The following is a 22,512-nucleotide window of genomic DNA, read 5'->3' on the forward strand; positions in this document are numbered from 1 at the left end:
TAAGAGTCATCAAAAAGCTTTTTATTTGATCACACACCATCTCTGTGCCATGCAATGTTTTCAAATGAACAGATGCTGGTTTTGAATATCAAACGAGCGACTTTTCATGAAACTTTGCACACACATCAGAAAGTCCACACTTTTGAATTTATTTTGGGAATTGTGCATCATTTTTGGCCTTTTACTGCACCTTTTTACACACAAGGCACGGCAAATGCATTTCTATTTTCCATGGTCCTTGTCTATTTAACAGTACCCCAACGTGCAAGTCCCCCGACTTGCATATACCCCAACGTGGCCCGGGTTGCGAGGGCCCTTTATAGCTGCTCGCAGCTCTAGTTATGACTTGTGTTTTTACATCATTAAGTAAACATGAGTAAGTGGAATTCCCTTCCTTGATCTGCATGTAATAATTTCAAAGGGCGTGTTTTTTGTTTTTTTTCCCCCGTATACTTTTCACGACTGGATTGTGTTGATGTCGAGAAGAAAAGCAGCATAATCTTGTTAACATAGTATTTATTTTAATGAAATCATGACGACCCAGCCAGTCAGTAATGTCGCTCTTGACGTCTCCTAACGTAACATCAACTTTGTGCCGATAGCTCAATTTAATCCTAACAAAACCATTCATATGAGGGGGTGAAAAACAGTCTGCCACACAAGTACACAAGAATTGTGATTGGAATTACTTTCCCGCCCCTTTCCAGATTTCAGGTCAGAATGAAGTGATATAGAAATAAAACACTTCACCCCTCCACGATAATCCAATTTCTTCCACTATTTTATGTATAACCTATGTCATAAAATGAGTCTGTGACATGGTTTAAAGTTCACATCTAGCCTTTGAAATTTGAAAAAGAGTGCAGGAATTAGCGGATTTGAGTTCTGACGTAGGGTTGTGACTCATTATTCAAGTACATGCCCATTCATTTCAAGAAAAATGACTGACGGCAACAACGCACAGCATTAGCATCAGCGGCCAAACTCAGAGGACTTGATGGGAAACAAAACTGCTTCTGTTTGATTTTGGCGAACTCCAGCACATTTCGCAATCAGAATTGCGCTGTGTTGGGCACATTTTGTGGAGGTTGGCTTTGACAAGTCAAATGTCTTATACACAATCTACAAATGCTGGATTTTAAGCAACACAGCCACAAATCTGAGTAGAGCTTAAATTGAGAACCAGCTGAGGAACAACAATGTGGGTGCTACATTGCTCAGTCATCCTCAGATCGCTCACTTCGTGGCTGTGGAGTCCCCGGGCATCCCCATGGAGGTGGAAAATTTGCTTGAACATGATTATGAGTATAATGAATGGCTGAATTAGTCCATTCAAAATCAAAATGAATGAAACACACACAAAAAACAAACAAAAAAAAACAGGAGGCTGAGGCACTCAAAGTAATTGTGAATTGTGTATTTTAACATGATTTAAAAAAAAATGTTAAGATGAATAGCAACTTCAAAAGGTGATAAACTGGGTCGTAATGTTGATACCAATGATCTGACAAATTAATTTTCATAGAAGGCTGCCAACTCCAACTTACAGTAGGCTTATATGATGTTACCAAAAATGTAGTTAGGGGGAAGCTCTATGGTTGGAAACTGTTTCAGTGTAACTGGAATAGTGAACAACCCAGGGCGTGCATTTTTGCAACCTTAGATGGCAACAGCTGCCCATATTCTCAAATAAGAATACGCGTGACTGTACATTTTCCAAGCAGGCCAAACGCAAAACGTGAAGTGAGCCATTGTCCACGACTACAGGTATGACTATACTTTGGGGACAAACTTTGTGTGCTTGTTCTCCATTATAGCGTCAAGTCTCGCTCAGGGCTCCTTTCAATTTGTGATACATTCATGGACTTACTCCAAACTCCGACATTTCCAAGTTAACGGTTTGACAACAACTCATACAAACGTTTTGTGACAAAGTCAACTTTAGTTACAATATACTGTCTTTGGAAAAACAAAAACAAACAAAAAAACCGTCATCTAAATAGTTGATGTATAAGTACAATTTTTAGTCACCCACTGTGGAGGCATACAGAAGAGAGGAAACAATTGCAATTCATGCCGACATAACTAATGTCAAGCACAGTCTAATCAACGGTCCAATTGCTCAGTGTGCAATTAACAACGGACAGCTACAAGTTAACGGTATCTTCGACGCTTCTGCTGCCTCTCACTTGAAGACAGTAAACTTTCCGCAGGGTCAGTGAAGGCAGCACCGGTGAAACGACACAGCCCAGCGAGAGACACACACAGACACACACACACACACACACACACACACACACAGGAGTGGAGTCAGAGAGGAACCTGTACTCTCCCACAACATAAGGAGACAGGAATCCACAACAGATACGAATCTTTTTTTTTTTTTTTTTGCTCGATTTCTGCAAAGTGAGCTGTCAATGGCTTCAAGGGAAGACACATAATACTGTAATCCATGTTTACATTGGCTGGATCCGGACTCTTAACATATGCTTTTTTTTTGGAGCGGCGCACCGGTCTTTTTGTGTGTGCGTGTGTTGGGGCTTCAACGGCGTTTCAAATGGTAAGGAAGTGACTGCATATATTTATTTCTTATTTTGATGGTGTGTTTGCTGCGATGCTGCCGTTAGCCTGACGTTTCTCTTCGAGCGTGTGCTTCCTTTTAACAAGTCATTTCCTATAATAGTGAGAAACAAAAGTGAATTTACTACAGTAGAGATAAAAGGGTCATTTTGAGCAATGCCAGGCTGATAGGAAACTCGAACTTCACTGAACTGAACAAGAGCGAGCAAACACTCAACATGGTGCATCTGACTGGTAAGATAAGTTATTATATTTTTAGAACAATAGTGAAAACGAACAGAAGGGATCAGACACAGTCGGCCAAGTTAAAAATAAATGCGAGGTCTGAATAACAGTTAACGATTAAATATACTCTTTATGTAGCCGCATCCTCCCTCCGAGGCAGACTTATCATAATAGTTATGTGAAACAGAAGGGAAAACGACAAAATAGCTTGTGTACGTATGTGCTTGTGCGCGTGCATGCATGCCAAAGCAGTTCCACTGAATGTTGTTTTACAGTTTATCTAACAAGAATGATCAAGAATCTAGGCGTGTCCAATTTTTATGTTGTTGGAATTTTGGTTGAGTAGCCTTTATGACACACACACACACGCACGCACACGCAAACATACACGCGCGCGCATTTTACACACTCAAAACCAAAACTGCTGTCACTTATCTGAGTTGTAACTTGTAGGTCGACCAATGTATTAACAATTGGCTCTGATATGCAATTCAAGTAAACATGTTTATTTGTGATCTCCTTTTCCTGAACTTGATGTGAGGAGAAGTAGGCCTATTTATTTCCCCCACTGTCAAGAGAGGAAAGGAGGAGGGAGCCTGTGTAGCTTTGTAGACAGGATTACATGTAGATCTCAGACACTATTTGATGCTATTTTTTTTCTTCCACCGACAGGCAGCTGCTCTCACTGTGTAATCACAAAACAACCTGCCACACCACACCAGTAATTTATGATTTATCGCAGCCAAGGTGACTGAGTTAATGACATTATATGACCGTTGTCATGTTTAGTCGCAAGCTTTATGGAAAATGTGAAGGACTAGATTGGGATATTTTAGATCCTTAAATGTGATTCCGTTAAAAAAAAAAAGGGTTACACAATGGACATAGTGTTTTCCTGCAGTGTTTTCCCAGGTTTCTCCATAACAGTGCTTGTTAAGTATTGTGCAGATAGAGACCTTAGTGTTAGGAAAAAATAGTACACATTTGACTAAAGCTTTTTGTGGTGACAAGTCAACTAATAACTAAAAGTTAATGCCACGGTTTTGCTTAGAATCAACTTTTTAAGGAATGTAACTTAATATTTTACAATGTGGACCTGAATGATACGTGATGTTATCTTCCACCATTGTATCGTATACACATTTCGGTTTTGACAGTGGAACTGTTTGTCTTTTGGAAGGAGCTCGTGTGCTTCACATCCCCCGTGCTTATCATGAACTTTCAACTCTGTTATGACTCTTTTCCATAGACCTGACTTTTGTAAAGATGTCCCCCCCCCCAACACTCCCACCCACACTCACCCACTAACAAGCACATTTTGTCGCTGTATTTGTGTATGTGTAAAGTTTCTTATATAGTTAATATCTGTTTCTTTCAGCAAAAGAGCATTTTAGTGATGTGTCAAGAAACAATGAGGACAAGGCAGGGCTTTGTGATGGTAGAAATGCATGTTTAACCCATGTGAATGAATGGAGCCTCACATTCCAGAGCGGCAGCCCCTTTGCCGAACGGCTGCACTAACCGCTGTTTTCATTACTCATTATTACCTTGTGCCTTTATCAGTAGTCATTTACCTTTGAGGATCTTGGCTGTATCAAGACACTAAAATAACACGTGTGTGGTGATATTACAGTAGAGGGAATTTTTCTAGCAAACTTTATGTCTGGTAACTGTTGCACAAGTTTTACTATGAATCACATCTCACATATGCACGTATGCAGTGCTTCATTAAAAGTATATATTTCTCAACAGAAAATTAATTTGGTTATAGTTAATGTCAACTTGTAGAAGAGAACTTAATAGTCTGAAAGTATTGGATTTTCCTGTACTTAAGTATGTGCAGTATCAAAAGTCATTTTATGACATGAAAGATATCTAAATATTCAACATATTGGAGTGTTTCTTAAGTGAGTGGCTACAATTTTGATCAATTTTATTTATACTAATTTAGTTTTTACTCAGACCTGTGTGTTTGCTAATGAGTGCCACTTGCATTTGCTGCCCTCAAGCTGGAAAGGGGCCAGAAAGAGACTCACTACCCAGTGTTAAAGCATTCTGATGACCTGTGTTTCATTTTCATGACCTCCCTCTACCGGTATCCCCGCCACATCAGTATAGGCATGACTATTCTTACGCTCTGCGTTATGCGTTTATCCGGTTGTCCTTGATCTCAAATTTTTCGATTGATCGTTTTGGCAATTGAAATTCACTTTGCGACGCTTCAAAATCATCATCAACACTATGAAAATATATACCACACAGCTCTTCCGACTCTATTATGCTACAAGTCTGCTGTCTATTTTTCAGTGATGGCATTGATCCTCTACTGCATGGTGGGGTTTTCCCCTCTTAAAGGGCAATCTCACTGCGTTAACCTAGAAGCACCAAGACCCTGGATTAAATAATAAAAGACCCCTCCATGGGAAACATGGCTTAATGCCATGGAATGAAAATTTAATGCATCTACCACCTTACAACTTGTGATGTGTGTACTGTATAGTGTATATACTGTAGTGTGTGTGACTGTACTACATCATCCTTAGATGGCAAATTTTGGAAACTGTATTAACAATAACAGGTGGATAGTTAATCTCTCTATTTGGGTCACATCTGCCCCCACCCCTTGCATTAAGGATCAACGAACGGTTAATGGCAAGCAAGTCAGGTAGTACACTGTAAAGTCGCATTTCTGCTGTCGAAATTAAAGTCCAAGAAATTGATGCAGTGATCAGAGGCTTAGTATAGCAGAGGGTTTGGAGTTGTCAGGTGGCAGGGGAGGAGCTGCTGTGGGGATTCAGGCACAGGCACATTTTAGTCTTCGCCCTTGCTGGTAGGGAGGGGAAAGAGGAATGTGTTGTGTTGTGTTGGTCTCAACTGTTGATAATACTACTATTGTTTAGTCAGTGCGGCCAAAAGTTGAACGTTTGCTCTGGAATGATCTTAAACAGTGGGGCAAGCAATCCATTCAAATGAACTGAGTTTGTACAAACAATGAGTCGACTTATTTTCATTATACTGCATGAATGAGGGAGGAGCAAAGTGGGTAGTTCATATTCTCGTTATTTCTTTGAGGTGTTATGCAATTATCTGGGGAAATTAGTAGGGGTGTGCCAACAAAATCGATTCATAAAAGAATCGAGATTCTCATTTATTAATCGAATCGAATCGATATTAATATCCAAAAATCAAATTTATTTAAATTAGAAATGAAGAAGAAGGGGAAAAGGCAGTTGTAGCCCACATGCTGTTTTTGTGGAAAAAGGCATTTACCATACAAAATTAATAAATGTTTAAACAAAGAAAAGACACTTTGATGTCTCTATTTGTCATTTTGTCTTGCAAAGCAGTGTTGTGCATATCTGTAAATTGAAGCAGAAATCATTTGTCAATCGAATAATTTTGAATCGAAAATTGTTTGAATCGAGAATTGAATCGTAGACCCAAAAATCGTAATCGAATCGAATCGTGAGACAGTCAAAGATTCCCAGCCCTAGAATTTAGTGCACCATTTAGAAGTTAAAACTGGAGACTTTTTTTTGGATGAAGAACAAAAACAGCGATACAATTTGCGAGCGAACAATTGCAAATAATATGTGAATTCTAAATTTGCTTTTTTTCAAGAGTCTTTAATAACAAAATGTTGCTTATTCATTAGCCAACATCAAAACAAACAGTAGGTTTGAACAAACCTAATCATAGCTCAGGATAAGGGGCATAGTAAGAGTACAACTGGACAATTGCGCCTGGGTATTTTTTTTTTAAACTGTTTTAAAGGGCCCTGCGATTGGCTGGCAACCAGTCCAGGGTGTCCCCCGCCTACTGCCCAGAGCCAGCTGAGATAGGCGCCAGCTCCCCCCGCGACCCTTGTGAGGAATAGGCGGTCAAGAAAATGGATGGATGGATGTTCTAAAGGGAAGAAACCAGACTTTGTTGTGATACTGTATTCAGTATTACTTTAAACAGATGAATCAATAGAACCAATAAAAATAGCAGTGTTATTTATTACTTACCAAATATGTTTTGGCAATTATATTCCTGTCTAATGTACGAAAGGTTACATTATCCTGCCAGCTTTATACACATTTCTAATTGTGTAATACTATATGACTAATGCAAAACAATGAAACAGCGTCAATTAGGAAATAGGGTACATTCCGAAAATGTGGATTTGGTCTAATGTGTCATTGTTTTAAATGCTTGAGACAAAAAATAAAATAAAAAATAAATAAATAAAGTAGTGTATGCATGGTTTGAGCGCAGCTCATTGATTTTTGTAGGACACAGGCACCATTCACTAAGAACGTAAGCAATGAATCTGGCCTATTACTGTCGCTAACTGCATTGATCCAGTATTATTTGCATCCTGCATCCAATATAATTACACAACATAACAGCCATTTACTATTATCTTACTGTTAGTGGTATGTCTCATTAACCCCTCTGATGACAGAGAAGTATTTTTAAAATGAGCAATGCTTATTTGAGCTATGCTGATGTTTTCCACAGTCATCTGCACCTTAGTGTGGGTGTGAATTTGACATATTTGCTGTTTGAACACTTCTCCACTCTACAAATAACCTCACTGGAATAACTCGCCTGACTAGCACACAATTTCCATTCCTATGACTATGGCTATACTTAAGGTAAATACATGTATTTGCGGTAACTCGCAGTGGCAGAGGTCCGAACGAACAAACAGGAGATGACCCTTAGTGAGTGGATTTTAATCTGATGATAATTCCATCCATCCATTTTCTTAACCGCCTATTCCTCACAAGGGTCACGGGGTCTGATGATAATTGCTAAGTATCAACCCTATTTATCAGCGTAGTGTTTGTTTCAAGTTGGGACATCTACAAGGGATGAATTTATGTTGTAACTTGTGACGCAAGCTTATTAAGCACTCATTGTCAGCCTGTGACAAGAAATACTTTGTGTTATTTGATTGCATAAAATGACATTTTAAAAAGAGGACAATCTTACATTAAACATTCAATTTGCATTATTCATCAGTCATCATTAACACTGCATATTTTTTATCATGCAACATTATTAATCACTCAGTGAAATAGCAGTTGTGACCACAGGCACAGAGCAGCCATTTGAATGTAAAGGATTAATTAAAGGTGCAAGTCAACCCCAAAAATTGCTTTCTGATTAAAATTGTGTTGGCGGAATATGAGTTAAGCGGCAAAATTCTCCTGTTTTTATCCATCTCATGGGGCAGCCATTTTGCCGCTTTCTGTTGACCTAAAATGACATCACAGTTGCTCAGGGCTCGGGTAACGACCACTACCTGTTTTCTGAAGCGGAGTTGTTATTGGTCGAGCAACATTGATGTCATTTTCAGTCGACAGCAAGTGACAAAAGGGCCACCCCCTTAGATAGATTTAAAAAAAAAAAAAAAAAAAAGTGGATTTTTCTGCTTAATTCATTTTCCACAAAAGCAATATTAATCAGAATGCTATTGGGTGCAAACACAACATATTAATATAAAGAAGATTTTTGGCTGACTTTCTCTTTAACTGTGCTAATTAGTTCTAGATGACATATAGTTAATAGATTTCAGCCTGCATCTATGACTAGCGCATGGTATTGTTGCTGTGATTGCTGCAGGATTAAAGAAGAGAAATAAGCTTAGCTGGGGGAGAACCACGTGGCTGTGATCAGGGATTGAAAGAGAGCGATAGAAGGGGAGAGAGCGGCCAGGGGAAGGAACAGCACTCCTCCCTCATCCAGTCCAGATGTCACTGTAGTAGACGTGCACAATTGATCCATTGCTTTGAACATGCACGTAGGCATACACTCTGTATTGGTTTACATTGAGAACATGAATCTGAAAACAATTTTTTGTTTCAGTTTCTCTGTTCTGATCATAACATAATTAATAGTTTATTTATACTAAAACAATCTTACACAATGTTTTAGATGAAATCTTTGAATAAGTCTATTTTGTCAAGTTTATTTATATAGCACTTTCAAACAGCCTGAGCTGTCACAAAGCGCTTTACAGAAACACAAAAAACACATAACGTAAAACATTTTGTCTTTAGTATATTTAAAATTATGGCCACCAATCATTAAAGAGCAGGTGGAGATCCCCCACCCCCCTTCCCCTCTCTCCCAACAATGAATAATAAAAGTTAGAATCATTTTACATCTTTAGTGAATCATATAGATGACTGAAATAATATTTTGCAATATTTTGTCTTGTTCATAAGTGGGAGCAGACGAGTCCATATATATTTAGGAGTGACGATGTCCCTTCTTAGGGATGCGACATGGCACCTAAACTTAATCCAAACTCACAGCAGCCCAGAGGGCATTAAGGGTGAGTGGGGGTTGGAGGAACAGATTCTTAAGCAGAGTGGCTCCCTCTTTTTAGCGTCTGCTGCTTTTGTTGTACTTGATAAACACACTTTACATATTTTTTAAACGATCAATAAACGTCTGTAGTTATTAACAAATGAGGGATTTGTTCTATAAATAATATATTGTTTGAAATTAAGATGTACAGTCGTAAGTATCAACAGTTGAGGTTGCCATTTCCTGTTTCATAGCAGTCTTGCACGTTTTTTATACCTCACTATTTCACAGATACAGACAGTTGGAGCTGAATTTATCAAGCTAAGACATAACAAAAATGACCACAAGTCAGCTTTTATATGGAGCAGGTTTAACATCATGCTGCTAACTGAAGAGACCCATCAGTTCTCTACATGAGCAACCAGAGGAGTTCTTACAGAACTGTTGCTGGATTGACCAAATCAAAGATCAGTGTGAGAAGATATGTGTTCAAGAGCTAGTTGGGATGTTTTACAGACCAGATATTATTATTATTAGTATTATTTACCTCTTCATACACATGTATGTGTGCATGCCGGCAAACTTTTTATAGCATACTTCTACCACTACTGTAGTCACTATTTAAATATGAACATAATAAACAAAAAATACAGTAGGCTATACACCACACTCTCTTCCCCCAATCCTTCAGTCGACGCTCTTATTTGGGCTCATAAGAAGATGGTTGTAGTGCAGATTGAAGGCCAATGATGTTGCCTGTCTGACTAACTTAGGGAAACAAGCTGGAAATGTCTCCAGGCTACTGCAGCTAATCATTCAGTCCACAGAAGAACTAATCGTTAGCACCCGATGTCAGCCTAACCTTGCCATGATGCTTTTTAGTGGATGTGTGCATGCATGAGTGCATCTGTATATGGGAATACATGTGAAACAAAAATTGGACCTCATCCAACTATTAAAAAACAAAACAAACCCATTGCAAATGCAGACTATTAAATAATTTACAGAAGCTTAACCTTTTGATTCTTTGAATAAGACGATACACACAAATATAATTCATACTCTGGCTACTCTGTTTCACCTGTCTTTTGTCATTGATCTTTTGCAATCAGCTTTCGTACCTCACGTGTCTTAGTGATGCAAAATGTTCTCTAAATATAAGCATTATAACTACTTTTTGTCACCAGTAATTAGAATTAGACAACCATAGTTTTTTTTTTTTTTTTATATATATACACATCAGACATTAATTAATGCCTAAGAACATAGTGATGTTGGCTGATAATCAAGGAAATCAAACATGTACATCTAAGGTACCACAAGACAACTCTACAAAAGATGTACGTTAGCTCCACGATTGTGTCTTGGGGGTTGCTTTTTGCTATTCACCCCAGTTCCCAGCTGCCTGTCTGTCTGTAGCTTGGGGGCCATGCAGTCAAACTACACAGGAAAGAAGAGACCAAAGACAGGGAGCCTTTTAGTAGAACCCCCCCGCCCCACCTCCATTGCAACACACACACACACAACCCCACATCCACCATCAGCACCACCACCTTTTCCAGTGGCTGTTAAATCTTTTCTAAAGAATTCCCCAGCACACTTACACCCTCCCTTCAGCTATCCCCTTGGCCTCAATGCCCTGTTCCCACATTGTATCCAGATGTGAGGATGATCGCTGGGGAGAGAAAGCCCTAGGCAAGGCCCACTGTAATGACCACCACTTTTTTACGTCAATATTTTCTTATATTTTTCCATTACTTTGTCGATAGGCACATACACATAAATGATTAAAATTTAATATTCTTCTTTTCCTTTTTTTTCCCCTACTAAAATAACTGAAGTTCGATGCTGAGTTTGGGTGTCTTGGAAATGTAGCAGTGGGCCTCATTCACTACTAAATGTGCAGAAATATTCATACTCTGCGCTCACACAAAATCACCATGGGATTCACAACATGAGTACAACGAACCCTATTTTCTTGATGAATCAGAATTCATTCTAAATGGCAGTGCGTGTCCATGGTTTTGGGAACTATTACAATTCCCCTCCGTTGATCAAGGCCCGATTTCAGCTGAAGAAAGCTAACCCCTGTTCATGATACTGCCACCACTGTGCCGACATTACTGTAGGTATGGTGTCCTTTAGTTAAGCAGAGTTGTTTGCACCAAACATACCTTATGGAATTATGGACCAAAAGTTCCTTCCCCTCGTGCACATGCCTAGTTGTTGATTTATTATCTCTAGTTTAAACAAAACTTGTGGAAATTGGAGGCATGTTTTTAGTTAAAGATGAGTTTTATGTAAACTCTGTATTCACATTCTCAACCATCTTTACAAGTTATTCAAGATACTAGAAGCAAAAAAAAAAGAAAAAAAAAAAGACTAACTTTCATCATGACTACTTGACTGTGTTTTTACAGTTCCCGACTGACTACAAAATTAACTTTTGAATTGTACCAACAAGTCAGTGTGCCTGCTCAACCCCCCCCCCCCCCCCCCCTCATTATATTAAAGGATGTCTGGAAAGTGCTACTTTATATTTCCTTATACTGGACTGATGTAGACATGTCAGTGACTCAATACTGAGGAAGTGGGATTACAAAATAGGATCGACGAGAATTGTCTGGTCAGTGTGCCATCATGTAGAGGGAGTAATGAGCTAAACATTACTCTATCCATATTAGATATGAATTATGACACATGTCAATCAAATAAAACTGATTTAATAATGTCATATTATAATAGTATAATTGTACCGGTAATTTAATCTGAGAATTGTTTTCCAATCTGTGGAGCCAAGACACTTATTTTGCCTTAAGAAAAAAAAAAAGAAAAAAAGAAAAAACCTCACGGTAAACCGGTAAACAAAAATAAAACGCTTTCTTACTGAAGTAACTTAACTGAGTTTAGTCACAAATGTACTTAGTGAGTAATTAGATAATAATTTTGAGTTAAAGTCCCTTTAATGCCACTAATTATATTAACGCGTGATGACCACCTCTTACTTGGAAAGCCTGTACTGGGGGAATTCCAATCGCAACGCAGTAGACACACCCACGATAAAATTTAGCAGTAGTAAATTTAATAATAGTGCATATATTTGTGGAGACTGGGGTCAAGTTGTATTTTACAATTTAAAAAATATGCAGAATTTCACGTCACTTCATATTAAAGATTAGATGGCTCTTAATATGAAAAGAAAAATGGACTGAGCTGTCACCAACGTCTTAACAAATGCAATTATGCCATCTAGTGACAGAAAAATTACTTCAACACAAATATCACAATCTTTTCTTTTTTTTTTTTTATTTACAGTACAGTACATATTTTTAATTTGAACTCAATTTTATGAATTATTGTGAAATTATTGTATCAATGACTAAAAGATGCACCCATATTTCTGTTAGTTTAACATTTTTCTACTTTTATGTTGAGTATGACAACATTGTACATTTAGAACAGATTAAAAAAATTGCAATTAATCGTGAGTTAACTATTGAAGTCATGCGATTAACTCATTCACTACTGAAACTCAAACAGAATTTGCCTCTCCCTCCCACAGCCCCTTGAATCAGTGGGTGCTGGTGTCTGTGGATCTCACTTTGCTTTATCTATCCTTCCCTCCTTCCTCTCTTTAGTTTTTCCTCTGGTCACTTGAGATCTCAATTTATTGGAAGTTTGAGGTTTCTGGGGTTGGCATAAGACTCTGGTTTTGTAACCACGCAGGAGGGGTTTGGTTGGTGCTGGATTTCACTTTGATGGATTGGATGTACTGGCTTCTATGGATCTCACTCTGCCTCATCGATCCTTTCCTCCTTCCTCTCTTTAGTTTTTCCTCTGGTCTCTTGAGATCTCGCTAATTTGTTGGAATTTAGAGGCTTCCGGGGTTGGCGTAAGACTTTGATTTTGTAACCATGGGGAAGGCAGGAAGTGTTTGGTTCGGTGCTGGATTTCACTTTGATTTATCTTTCTTTTCTCTTTATTTTTTCTGACCTTTTCTCTGGTCTCCTGACCATTTGAACCTCATGACTCTGGCAAGATTCTGAAGTACCTGGTTAAGGCGAAGGGTAATGGGATATTTATAAGGTTTTAGGCGAATTAATGAGTATAAATTTATACGTATTTGATTTTGCACGCACGCAAACGCACACACACAAACGCACACACGCAAATGCACGCAAATGCACGCACACATACACACACACACAAAACAAACAAAAAAAGAGCTATGATGATAAGACGTTGAATCGGTAAGACTAACGAATGAACAATTCTGAGCTCTTTTAAAAAAAAAAAAAAAAAAAAAAAACTCGTTCACTGCCAGCCATTTTAGAAAATTTCAAAATTTTCAATACCAACGCGATATTACCAGTCCGTTCAATAATTATATATAAACCGAATCTACCAAATAACAGAATAGACTCCCTACATTTTGTCTCGTCCCTTTCTTTTATCATTGACAGTAGAAAATTGTAGGTTTGCCAAAATACAGCCATTTCTCCCATGGACTGTGAAACTGTGTTTATTCCGTATAAAATGGGGCAATGATGTCATCTACCGGTGGTTGGGCATCAGTAAAGTTGTTTCCAAGTTTGACATTTACAGTGGAGCATAATCAGATTATCCTCCATTTATCCCCGCTCTAAAAAATGCAATTGACAAGTATACTTTTCAAAGGCAGTGAATGTTAATAACGATTACATTTTTTTTATCAACTGACACCTCTTTTATACATATACATTTTGGTCATCACATATGGAGATGATTTGGTCAACACAGAATAAAGTATTTTTCAGGATTCAAGATACACAAAACTGTATGATTCGTGACTCGTCTAATTATCTTTACACTTAAACTTGATGAAAATCTAATGATTTTCATTCTGACTAACTGATCATCTAATCCCTGGCTGCTTGAATTCTATTTAAAGAGCATATCTACTAATCCCATCCGATTATACCTGACCGGCCCAACAAAATCAGCCAATTAGTAGTCCAAAGGAGGTCAGTAAAAAGTAATCTTCCCCCAAAACACCCACCGTAAGTGAGATATGAGTCATATGATAACATAATCACATACATTTAGCCTCATACATGAGAGACTATACTCAGATAGAAAACTGGAATTAAACTCCACACAAAAGGATCCCCATGTGGAGGATGCCAAATGAAATCTGCATAAAGTCGTCTTTGTTAGTCCTCTACACTCATGCAACTACTACACAAAGATACAGGGAGTGCACTGTGCACATCCTAATGTTATATGTTGTCTTCATTGTTAGAACTGAGACACAAGTCCCACAAGCAGCTGGTAGGCCAGAATTTAAATACCTGGGAAAGTGCCTCCACATGCATCATTGTCCCAGATAGATCTTAGGTGGAGATTGGTGTGCTGTGTGTGTGTATGTGTGGATATATGTGGCCAGGGTTTTAATCTGAGTGCGAGAGAGAAAACGTTAAATTTGAGCCCAAAAATGTTTTTGCTACAAAATTAATCTTCTTTTCAATTTGAAATATTGAAATATATAATATTGACCCCCCCAATGAAATTTACTGGTACAGTACATCATGAAATGTGGTAAAGGGAAAAAAAAACAAAAAACTGCTTGCGCAGTTCTACATTTATAGTACTACTTTTATCGTATATACGCTGTATTTGTAGAACATCTGAACTATGACAGTACGTACTTACACAACCACTCTAGTATGCTGTTTAATGCAATATTGAATTGCCCTAGAAGGATTATAACAAGTATTATGAATAAGATTATAATGTATGAATATTTATTTACATCACAGAAGACCAGAGTGAGAAGTAAGAAGCATTCTAACTCAAAGTAAAGGTTCATGTTATTGCCTTTAAATAATTACTGTGACATGTTTTTAACAATGAAGTACAGATGTGTTCACAGTTTATCCTATACCTACAGAAGTCCCCATTTCCATGAACCATATAAGTCAATCTGTATGTGTGTAAAGCAGGGGTGTCCAAACTTTTTCATTTGAGGGCCACATACAGAAACTCAGAAGGACGCAAGGGCCACATAATGTTATGAAGAGAAATTGTGTTTAGTCCTAAAAATTGTACAAATAATTTATTTGTGCTTTTCCATATTTTTAAAAATACTACAGTATATAAACCATTTTATTTGTAATATGGCATTAGGGTTATTATAGTTTTGGAATTTTTAATTTTAGTTAGTTTTTATTAGTTTTCAGGGTGGTTCTGTTAGTTTTTATTCGTTTTAGTTCTTTAATAAACGCTCAGTTTTAGTTTAGTTTTAGTTTCAGACACCATTATTATTATTATTATTTTAAATGTGTATTACTTGTGAGCAATATTTAAAAAACACCATGGGAGTGACATCATCTGAAGGTGCTTTTCTATTGGCTGCTGCTAGATGACGTCACTTCTGTGTGACTTACTTTCAAACGTCATTATTCTGGTTTATATCAAAATAAATCTACTAAAAATTACACCAAAGACTAAAACGAAGGACATTTTTGCTATAATTATAGTTTTAGTTAGTTTTCATTTTTTAAAAAGCATTTTAGTTTGTATTTTATTTTGTTAACAAATTTGTTTTTTTGAATTTTAGTTTTAGTTATTTCGTTAGCTTTAGTTAACTAAAATAACCTTTAATAGCACCTGTGTTTTTCGACACCCTCCCGTCTTACTTTGACCATCTCCAAACATTTTTGTTTTTATTTTATTTGAACGGACTCGAATGCCATTTTTAGCATATGTCGCGGGCCACAAAAAAATGGACGGCGGGCCGCAAATGGCCCCCTGGCCGTAGTTTGGACACCACTGGTGTAAAGCTATCCACTGGTGCGATGTGGAGAGAATGAGAGAGTGTATATTTCTGCAGCGCTTATTTGGCCTGCCGTATGTGTGGTGGATGAGTGGCTGTTTGGCTGAGTTGATGACTATTTTGCTGCCTGTCTGTTGTACAGTAAGTAACTCCCGTTGGAAGTGTCTCATCAGGGGAAACATAAACATGACTGATGCAACGTTTGCCCTCTACTGTACTCAGATACCCACCTAAATTTATCACTTGAAAACAAATGGCAAAATAAATTTTCTTTTCTTTTCTTTTCTTTTGTTTTCTTTTCTTTTCTTTTGTTTTCTTTTCTTTTCTTTTCTTTTCTTTTCTTTTCTTTTCTTTTCTTTTCTTTTCTTTTCTTTTCTTTACTTGACAAATCAAATTTATTTATTTATTTTTTTAAATATCAAAAGTCACATTGTTTTTGATTTTATGGACGGGAGCCACATCGCAACATTGCCAACATCATGGACAATGGCGACATTAATAGTACAAAAGTACAAAAAAAAATGTGACTTGTTCAAATATTTATAGTATGATTTGGGCATAAGTGAGGATTGATCACGGCTTTGGGACGGACATATAGCTATGAGTCTTTTTTTTTTTTTTTTTTTCCTGCCTCCCTTGGAGGAATGAAACCTGACGGTTCGGAGTGAACGCGCGTATCAAATGCACCGTACTAAAACAATTCAAATAGGGATACATATTTAAGCAGTATAGAAAATTATGTACTCAGTCTTAAATATTGTGCTGCAATAATGTGCTATTATTCCGAAGCAGTGGCACCAATCACAAATCTATTCTTCAGTAATTATTACCAATGTCATCAAAAATATTGTCACCGCAAATTTCTTTCCATATCACCCACTCCTAATATAAATAAATAAATAAATATACTAGGATTATTAGAGAGCACATACTCCTACTAAAAGACACTTAACAGCATCAAAACTGTTTCTTAATGTTGTGAAGGACAGATGTGGGTATGCTTGTGCATGTGAGTGTATGTCCTCGCTGATGGCATTGGCGCAATGACGAGTAAAATAAAATGGTTGCATCAGTGTGAGAGTGCGAAAGAGTGGTAGGTAGTGTTGAGGTCACCAGTTTAATTACACTTCACAGAGACTGATTTAGGTCTTCCAGAGGTTGTTGGGACTGCAGATGGATGGAGGACAGCAGAGAAGCGTAGGGAACAGAAGGGGGATTGTAACGAGAGTTCTGAGAGGAGCGGACATTCTGACATTGAGTGGCAAGACACAGAGGAATAAAACACTGTTACTTATTCATTTGCAAAATCATTTTTGTATTTTTCTGACCTGTTTATTTAACCGTATTATTTATTTTGCAAATGCTTACACTTTGGAAGAAAGTGCTTGGATTAAAAGAAAACATTCTGACATTGATTATATTGTGTAGCTGTAGTTGTAGTAGTGCATTTCTGAATGTTCTCTGCAGTATGACTGTTTGTATAGAACATGATATTTTGGTCTTTAATATACAATATCCTTGTCAAGAAATAACCAAGATCGCTGTGCAATTGCACAATTGTGAAATGTGAATTTCAAAACTTTTTTTTTTATTTTTTTTTTCATACTTTCGGTCCTATACAACATACTCAGGTACAAATTCATGTTCACTGTTCCCTAAATAAGGTTATTTACTTATTTACTTATTTAAGGCATGCTAAACTTTTTTTTTCGAATTAGAAGATCGTCACAGTGAAAATTCACTTTAACAACCTAACACTGCACTGAGTGTGTGTGTGTGTGTGTGTGTGTGTTGGAAGACGCAGGTACGAAAGGTGCTATAGAAATAAAGATTTGATTGATTCTATTAATTTCCAAATGCAGCCTATGTTAAAAAGCAATCAGCAGATGTGCTTGAATCATTTCAACAATGTTTTGATTTTCCGTATGGTTGGAGTGAAGCAGTACAATGGGGCGGCATGGCTCAGTGGTAAAGTGGTCGTCCCATCTGTGGGCTAGTGGGTTTGATCCTCACCCTTGGTGACCATGTCGAAGTGTCCTTGAGTAAGACACTGAACCCTGATTTGCTCTCAGTGGACCTGGCAGCGCCCTGTGTGGCAGCAGCCGAACACTGGTGTGTGAATCTGTGTGTGGTTTTTAACCCCGTAAAGCGCATTCACATTGGCGTTTATTCACACATTTACGCACAGTGGGTGTGTCAGAAGTCTGGACGGGAGAGTCCATTTAAATGAAACGTGCACGAGTCCAGACATTAAAAAAACAACAAAAGGCCTGCGCGTAATGAGAAAATTGGCCCTTATGTGTTGCCAGAGCTGTCAGCATGTCGTGACTTATACTGCATGCACAACGTAAGGCCTTTTCAAATTTTAAGTATGCTTCACAAAAACGTTCAGGAATATTCAGTGTTTCAGGATTCCCAGACAGCTTTCATTGTCAATGAATCACGCCACTTTGGTGTTCATCACAGCCTACACGCGATGGATATATCTGGACAGTAGAATCTACGTAAATGAAAAGCATGCAAGTCCAAGTCCTTTAAAAAAAAGAAAAAAAAAAGCCTTATTTGGAAACGCAAGAATAGGGCTATCATTGTCTGTTGTGCTGCATTCCAGAAAACAGATGAGTCGAACATTTCAATGAGGAAAACTGCATTGGAATGTTACTCAAAGAGTTTGCTAACGTCACGTCACCAAAATGCAGTTGTTTAACATGCAGTAGCACTCAACAATATATAAATGTCATTCATTGCCCTGTATTTATTGGTTATTCCAGGTGGGATGAAAGACTCTCTGTCTCAATACAATAGTCTGGACTCCTGTTTTCGTGCCAGGTTCCTTTTAATAAAAAATAATGTTGCCATATTTCCTGCAATTGACGGGCGTCCAGTCCAGGATGTACCCCATGTCTTGCCTAAAGTTGCCTAGGTTCCAACATACCCTTATGAAGATAAAGCTTTACAGACAATAGATGTTTGAATGGATGTTGTCTGTGGGGGATGCAGCTCTCATAGCTGTCATCAAAATTTTTAGACAAAATGAGTTAAAACAGAATCAACCTATTTGCTGGTTGCATCAAAGTAGTGCACTTAATTTTTCTTCAGTTCTTTTAAGACACAAATAATAAACAGCCCTTTCCATGAACTCACAACAGTTAATCTTACTTTTTTTTCTTTTTTCTTTTTGCATGGCCCACCCACCCAACCAAGTACAGTACATCATAAAATTGAGCCTACGCCATTCAAAAGAGTCACCGCCTGAAAATAATTAAGGAAAGCACAGTTAATTTGCCCATGTCTAGTGTATGTCCAATTGTGCAAGAGTCATTAAAACTAATAGTGCCATTTATTTAAACTGAACTAGTTTGATTATAGTTACATATAAATTAATGAATTAATAAAAAAACTGCAATTTTCTGTACCATCTATTTTGATCCCAGAAGCTATCATATTTTGAAGGCCTTCAATGTTTTATTTTTTATTTTTTATTATTATTTTTTTTTTTATTATTATTATTTTTTTTTTATGGTGGCCTTCCCACCGAATTTGGCAACTAAACAAAACTTGCTGCTATTATCGCATATCGCCGCTGGGCGCGGTGGTGTGGCGCTTGGAGGAGAGGCAGTTCTGGATGGGACTGGAAATTGGACCATTCTTTTTGTGTGTATGGTGCTCATTGCGAACGCAGCGATAACTTGTTTATGAGCTAGCTTATAAGCAAACTTAGCAAACGTGTGTGACGTCATGCATGCTGAGATCACGTCTCTGATCAACTGCTGAAAGGAGACTGATTCTGTCCTCTTTCATCTAAAAACTGCTTCAAACATCAAAGCGTATGTAGGGATGGAAGAATGTTGATTTGTTGTGATTGTATTGGTGTTAAGGTTTTATGTTATGTTTGGTTATTTTATTTTTTGTGTGTGTTCTGTAAAGCGATTAATTGTGACAGTTCAGGCTGTTTGAAAGCGCTATATAAATAAACTTGAGTTGAGTTGAGTATTACTCAGGTGAAGAAGAAATGTCACGTAACCCTAAAGCACTTGTGGAAAGCTACCACTTTAAAACAAAGCTATGTAACAGAGCAGAAAGCCCTTCATCTCTTAAAATTAAAACATTCCATTACACCCACCTTTCAGCAAACCAGGTACAGAAAAACCTTGCCTTGAATGGACACAACTCAGTATAGTGGAATAAATGTACATACATGTGAAATTCAAGTTTTAAAAGTGAAAGGACATTGTTTTAAAGTCTATTTTCTGAGCAATGGGAAGCCAGTGTAAAGACCTGTGCACTGATATTGCTAATATGCTGGCATTTCCTGGTTTTCTAGTCAGGACTTGAGCAGCATCATTATGGATGTACAGCTTCTGTCTTAGTTATTTTAGAGAGCACAATGAAAGCTGTTAGAACAGTCTAAGCTGCTGGAGACCATTACATGGATTAGTCTATCTAAATTGAGACACTATTCCTTTCAACATTATTCCTTTGGGAAAACTTTTTCGATGTTGAAAAGCTGCTGCTCACATTGATTTAATGTGGATGTTAAAATTCAGGTCTCAGTCCAATCCTACCCCAAGGTTTCTAACCGATTATTAAGTTTTAGAGAGTGAATCTCAGGGTGACTCATGGTAACACTTTCTCTTTGTTTCTGTGGGCCACAACAGATAATGATTACAGTTTTGTCTGGGTTTAACTAAAGAAAATTGTTTCACATCATCCAGACACTAATGTGTTTGATGCAGTGTCAAAGTGCTGCAAATCTACAGACCCATGTTCCCCTGCCATCAGTGACACGTCAATCTGAATAATTTACCTAGTTGTGGTAGGATACTTCATGTTATCTGGTGTAATGGAAGAAATTGAAAGATTAAACAAAAACGGTCCCAAAACTGACCCCTGGGGAATCCCACAGGTTATCACCATTTGGTCTTAGACACAGCTACCACTATCAACAAACTACGCCTCAGGATTGCACTTGAACCAGTTTAGAAAAAGAATTCCACCCTATCTTCTAACCTCTATAATGAGATCACATGTGCAACTATGTAAAAGGCAGCACTCGGTTCCAGCAGAACTAAAACCGAGACTTAGCCTGCATTTTTAGATCAGGCGGATATCATTTGTCACCTTGATCAGAGCTGTCGCAGTGCTGTGGTGTCGTCTAAATTCTGATTGAAAAGTAGCAAAAAAATTAACTAGACAGTATAAAGTCAGTAAGTTGTTGGCATACAACTTTTGCAGGACTTTGCCTAAGAATGGCACACTTAAAAAAAAAAAAAAAAAAAAAGTATGGGGGGAAAAAAGTACGTGAACATCGTTTGCACATAATGTAATTGATTCATTTTTTTCCTCCTCTTGAAAATAATATGTTATTTAAACATACTTGACTCATGTGCAACCCACACACGGTACATGCTCAACTTAATAAATTCAAAGAACTTGTTTTTTAGATCAGGTTTGACATGGCCTAGTAATTGTTCAGGACTGTGCCATCAAGGTGGCTTTTCTTTAGAAAGGGATAAATGCTGTCATTGTTTTCAGGCCTTTGAAAATATTATAGTTTGAAGTGACTTACTGACCGGATGAGCAAGTTGTGGTAACAAACTGCCCAGCACAGATTTTAGAAACCATCAAGGCAGCATGGCGATGGACTTAAGGCTGCAGATGTGAAGTGTGACAGCTGTGGGTGTCGATCTGGCTTATTTGTGTAATGGAAAATAATGCATTTATGCCTTAAAATTTGTCATTAGGTTACCCTTTGTGTGAAGAAATACACATAATTTGAACTGAAATGCACTTTTTTTTTTCCCAAACATGGTAACTCTGCATGCCCACAAACATTGCAAGCATTCTAAGTTCCTACTAATGAAACAGGATAGGAGGATGCAAAAAAGTGGACAGTGACAATGTGCAGTCACATACTTAGCCCGAGCTGGACTGGCCATCTGACATACAGGGCAGATTCCCGGTGGGCCGGCGTCTTTTGGGGCTCATGCGGTGCAGTTCAATCATTATTTTCTTCCAATTTACACCTAGAGACCAGCCCGCAAGCATTTACAATATAGACAGCAAACTGAACCAGTCAACATCAGAAGCAGAACTACATGGTAGCCAGAAATCATTCGGTGGCTCCAAATACCAGGGCTGACCTTTTTTCTTTTTTTTTTTTTCTTTTTCTTTTTTTCTTTTTTTTTCTGCATAAGACGGTGAGGCAATGAGCAATTTCAAAATCTCTGTGGCATATTAGTAGCAACAGAGTAATAAAGTTGGTCATGTTTTGATAAAAAGAGGTTGTATATTGTTTATTTTACTTTAAAGCAGGGCTGGGCTGTAAATCCAATTAATTTGATAAATTTGAATTTTAAAAATTGAATTGTTGAAATTGAGCTAAATTGTGAAATCAACGTGCGTATAAATAAATACACTCTTATCCTCTGGATTATTAAAGGCTGTTGTTCTTAAGTTCTGTTATATCCTATCATTGTGAGTTGTAATTGTGGCAGAATGCTGGATGGGTGCTTTACAAGCTATTTTTGCAATAGTGACTTTTACTAACAGCTTTATTGTGGCATTTAAACAAGTTATCCCCAAGT

The 22,512-nt window shown here is 37.6% G+C and overlaps 1 protein-coding gene across 5 annotated transcripts in view; it reads left to right on the top strand.

Moving 5' to 3' along the window:
- The first annotated feature begins 2,308 nt into the window (after window positions 1–2,308).
- The window catches only part of LOC144022225 (zinc finger protein 516-like), a 72,254-nt gene continuing 52,050 nt past the window's right edge, over window positions 2,309–22,512 (top strand). For 4 of the 5 annotated variants that reach the window (XM_077526860.1, XM_077526858.1, XM_077526856.1 and 1 more), the window contains exon 1: window positions 2,309–2,560. The gene's annotated coding sequence lies outside the window, so the exon portion shown is untranslated. The other variant, XM_077526857.1, reaches the window with a different exon arrangement.

The sequence above is a fragment of the Festucalex cinctus genome, chromosome 7 (assembly GCF_051991245.1).
Source record: "Festucalex cinctus isolate MCC-2025b chromosome 7, RoL_Fcin_1.0, whole genome shotgun sequence".
NCBI lineage: Eukaryota > Metazoa > Chordata > Actinopteri > Syngnathiformes > Syngnathidae > Festucalex > Festucalex cinctus.